Source organism: Asparagus officinalis, unplaced genomic scaffold (assembly GCF_001876935.1).
Source record: "Asparagus officinalis unplaced genomic scaffold, Aspof.V1 AsparagusV1_Un1650, whole genome shotgun sequence".
NCBI classification, from domain to species: Eukaryota; Viridiplantae; Streptophyta; class Magnoliopsida; order Asparagales; family Asparagaceae; genus Asparagus; species Asparagus officinalis.
In genome coordinates this window covers 5,093-9,558 of record NW_017973909.1, presented here as the reverse complement: position 1 = coordinate 9,558, position 4,466 = coordinate 5,093, and the positions used below count along the sequence as shown (strand labels likewise).

General features: G+C 47.2%; 1 long non-coding RNA gene across 1 annotated transcript; it reads left to right on the top strand.

Moving 5' to 3' along the window:
- Positions 1–494: 494 nt before the first annotated feature.
- LOC109828468 lies at positions 495–922 on the top strand. The gene is made up of 4 exons (XR_002243695.1): positions 495–533; positions 601–672; positions 745–816; positions 886–922. It is a non-coding gene; the product is annotated as an uncharacterized LOC109828468 (long non-coding RNA).
- The last annotated feature ends 3,544 nt before the right edge of the window (positions 923–4,466 follow it).

Here is a 4,466-nt window from a genome sequence, read left to right as displayed (position 1 = left end):
TGAACCATCGACTGAGCTTATTTGTCCGAAGGTCGAGCTTCCTTACGCTTATCTGATGGCGTGGCTTGTCCTTCACCGTCCTGACTTGTCCTTCACCGTCCTGACTTGATGTCGGCGCCCAGCGTTGTTGATGTCCCCGTTCCTTTCATGCAGCTAGGAGGGCGAACTCCCACCGGGTTCGGCGTCCCCTGGCGTTGACAACATGGATTGCTTTGTGCAACAAATGTGCGACGCTTTTCACGATGGGTCTTTGGGCATCGACCTTAACATCGATCTTGAGCAGATAAATAATGTTGAGCCCACAATCCCTTATTCAGGTATATCCGCATCCAATGTCATTTTCCTTATGTAAGGTGAAGGAAGATTTCTCGTTTGAGCTTTCCTCATCCTTCAACATTTGGGTTACCCTGCAGATGTTGCGATGGAGGGGCCAAGCTTCTCGAAGCCGGATGCCGGCTTATTAGCTGACATGCTGGCTGAGCAGACTTCCAGAGGGACCGAGAGACCATTCTTCGGGAACGATTCATCTACCGGTATATATCTGATTTTCTCCCTCTTGCCCGATATTTCATATGACTAATGAATGATTGATTATCGCAGCGTCTACCATTGGAGTTAGCCCGGTATCTATCCCTGGCATATCCAGTTTGCCTCAGAGCGACGGGCTTGCAGGTATGTATACGATTCAGGGATATTGTACTTTCCTATGTTTATCTGTCTTTTGACTAATGAGTGCAATCATAGGACCAGCCGCTAGGACTGATTCTCATATGACTCCTGACATCCCTCAAATGCCCGCGGATAATGGATCTACAGGTATGCAGATCCCAATTCTTCTTATTCGTCTAAATTTTCATTTTGACTAATAAGAGAGTGTCATCATAGGACCAGCAGCTTGGGCCGATACTCTTATGACTCTTGGCATTCCGGCTGCATCTGAGGACATGGGGATTGCAGGTATTCATACGACCTTCTTATCCCGATTCTCCTTATTTGTCCAAATTTCCATTTGGTTAACATAGGAATGTCACTGTAGGACCAGGCGTTCAGCCTGATACTGCTACAGTCCCCGGGGTTGAAAGTCCTCATAGCAGTGGTGCCTCCCCGTCTCTGCCGAGTGGTGCGAGCAATATGTCTGCAGGGGCTGACGTACCCTCTTCTGCTGCTGTCTCGGAGCCTGTCGGCTCTCAACCTGATGGGACATCCGTTGGCGTCGGTATGTTCGGAACCTGCCTTTTGACTTTCCTTTCCATATTCGATAGTTCACTGAGCTTCCAAGTTGTTGCTTGTAGGATCTCGATCTTCTTTGCACGAGCGTGTCCGTAGCCTTTTGGCCGATACTGATCCTGACGGAGAGGCTTTCCGTACGGACCTCAGCTTCTTCACCGCCTGGTATAATGGCTTGATCGAGAAGCTTCTCCACCGAGGAGGCGGCTTCGATCAGTTCCGGCGTTCCTTCTCTCGCCACATGACGATGATGAGGGAAGAAGGATACCCGGAACTGGCTGATTCCTTCACTGCTGATTTCGCTGCCCTGGAGTCAGAGATACGAGAGTTGAAGGAACTGGAGGTTACCGGGGCTTCTTCTTTCGTATCCTCTGAGTTAGAGCATAGGATGGAGCAGTGGCGTGAACTGAGATCTTCCGTCGGGCGTGAGCTTCAGTCACGCGAGAGCTCCCTTGCGCATCTAATGGCTAACATGGCGAGGATGGATAGGGAGAAAGCTGAGTTACTCCGTTCCTTGGACTCGAATCGCGAGGAAGCGACTAGGTTGAAGGAGGCCTTGAAGCGTGCCGAGGAATCCGCCGTTCTTATCGCAGATGACTTGATCGGACTAGAGCGTTCTCGTGACCGGGTACTCGAGGAGTTCGGATCCACTCAGGAGGGATTGATGAAGTTGAAGAGTGAAGCTGCGGAGATCTTGAGCTGTTCTGAGGAATCTGCCCGAGCAGATCTGCAGGCGGGACTTGAGCAGAGTTATGCAGATAGACTTTTTAGCTTAAAGTCTCATATTCTTAGCCGTCAGTTGCCTTCGGGCTAATGAGCTCTTTGTTGTATGCTTTTGACTTGACCTATTAATAGAAACTCCGCATTTGCTTCTTTCTTGTGATTTGTCTGTATTTCTTCTGAATGACAGATTTTATGGGATTTTTGGCAAACCCCCAGCCATCAACGGGTTTGATGTGCCTTTACCGATTACCGTTTGAATCGGGCTAGCATGCGGATTGTCGAAATCCGTTCCGCATGTAACGTTGTGCTAAGAAAATTGCTTTTCTTAGACTTGATGCTATGACTTTGAATACATAGACTTCGTCTTTCTTACGGGAATAGACTACCCGGCAACGCGTGTTAGGCGTTGACTTTGGGGTTTTTGGCAAACCCCCAGCCTTCAACGGGTTTGATACGCCTTTACCGATTACCGTTCGAATCGGGCTAGCATGCGGATTGTTGAAATCCGTTCCGCATGTAACGTTATGCTAAAGGAATGAACTCCCTTAGACTTAATGCTACGACTTTGAATACGTAGACTTTGCCCTTGTTACGGGAATAGGCTACCCGGCAACACGTGTTAGGTGTTGACTTATCCCTACTTAGGATTCGGGATAAAATTCCCCATGCACCAAGTGCGCGGATTGGAAGTTGAAAGTTGTGTCAAAATAGGAGAGGAAGAATTTTATATTCTATCTCCCGGTGCTAAAGAGGAAGAATTTTATATTCTATCTTCAGCTGGAAAAGAAACTCGAGGTGGGATTCTCCACCCCCAGTATCTGGAAGGATGAACTGGGAGTGGGATCTCCACTCCGAGCATCGGAAAGGTCCGAGGAGAGGAAGAATTTTATATTCTATCTCCCGGTGCTAAAGAGGAAGAATTTTATATTCTATCTTCAGCTGGAAAAGAAACTCGAGGTGGGATTCTCCACCCCCAGTATCTGGAAGGATGAACTGGGAATGGGATCTCCACTCCGAGCACCCGGAATGATGAACTGGGAGTGGGGTCTCCACTCCGAGCATCGGAAAGGTCCGAGGAGAGGAAGAATTTTATATTCTATCTCCCGGTGCTAAAGAGGAAGAATTTTATATTCTATCTTCAGCTGGAAAAGAAACTCGAGGTGGGATTCTCCACCCCCAGTATCTGGAAGGATGAACTGGGAGTGGGATCTCCACTCCGAGCATCGGAAAGGTCCGAGGAGAGGAAGAATTTTATATTCTATCTCCCGGTGGAAAAGAAACGAGAGAGGAAGAATTTTATATTCTATCTCCCGTTGCCGAAGAGGAAGAATTTTATATTCTATCTTCAGGCGGAAAGGAAACTCGAGGTGGGATCTCCACCCCCAGAATCCTGCAGGATGAAACTAAGAGTGGGATCTCCACTCCGAGAATCGGAAAAGTTCGAACGACACTACCTTTTATAGGATTGGTCATTTGAACCCAAAGAACCCCTCATTCATTGAGGAGAAGACCCAATTTCAACCCTAACTTTTATAGGTTTGGTGGAAAAAGGGGACAAAGGTGGATTTTCGTTTATCGAAAAGGAGTGACTCGACTTTAGTCTTGACCATGTGTAGTCTTGACTAAGCGAGATCGGAAACAATCCTAACTTTTATAGGTTTGACTGTTTCAAGTGGACCTCTCGTTCATGGAAGGAATCGAGAGGGGATTTTGGCTTTGGCCTTAACTGTAGGAAGGTTTGACCAAACTGGAGTTTGAGATGACCCTAACTGTCGGAAGGTTTGATCACTCGATTTGAAAGTGGACCTCTCGTTCATTGGAGGAATCGAGAGGGGATTTTGGCTTTGGCCCTAACTGTAGGAAGGTTTGACCAAACTGGAGTTTGAGATACGCCAATGACTGGCAGATGGAAATGTTGGTGGGTCCACTGTCGTTTGATTTGATCAGCGGATGGTTTGGTGAGGAAAGATTAACCTATCAGAGGATTAGATCTCATCTCACCAAAGATAACTCATAAGAGTTGGAGAATTTGATGGGAATAAGAAGAGACATTCTGACCTTCAGCGTTCGAATGCAGAGTTCTTATTCGTCAATTCCACAATGACCGGGTTATCCCTAAGAATACCCATGTGGTATTCTTCCGGGAACTTCCCGATGCATTGGTTATCCAAAAAGATACTAAGGATAGTATCTTTTCAGGAATTTGCCGTTTATCGGCATCATGAGCCGGTCGCCGTCTTTGGTGACGAGGCGATATGCGCCACTCGAGTAGACTGTCTCTACTACGAATGGTCCTTCCCATTTGGGTTCGAATTTACCCTTCTTCTTGGAGTTTAGGATCATAGGCCGTTTCACAGCTAGAACCAAATCTCCTTCTTTGAAACTCCTTTGTCGAACCTTTTTGTCGAAGGCTCGAGAGATTCTAGCTTGGTAAAATTCAATGTGTTGTTGAGCTTCCAGGCGCTCTTCATCAAGCCTCTCGAGTTCTTCGAGGCGTTTCTGATGTTGTTCTTCGG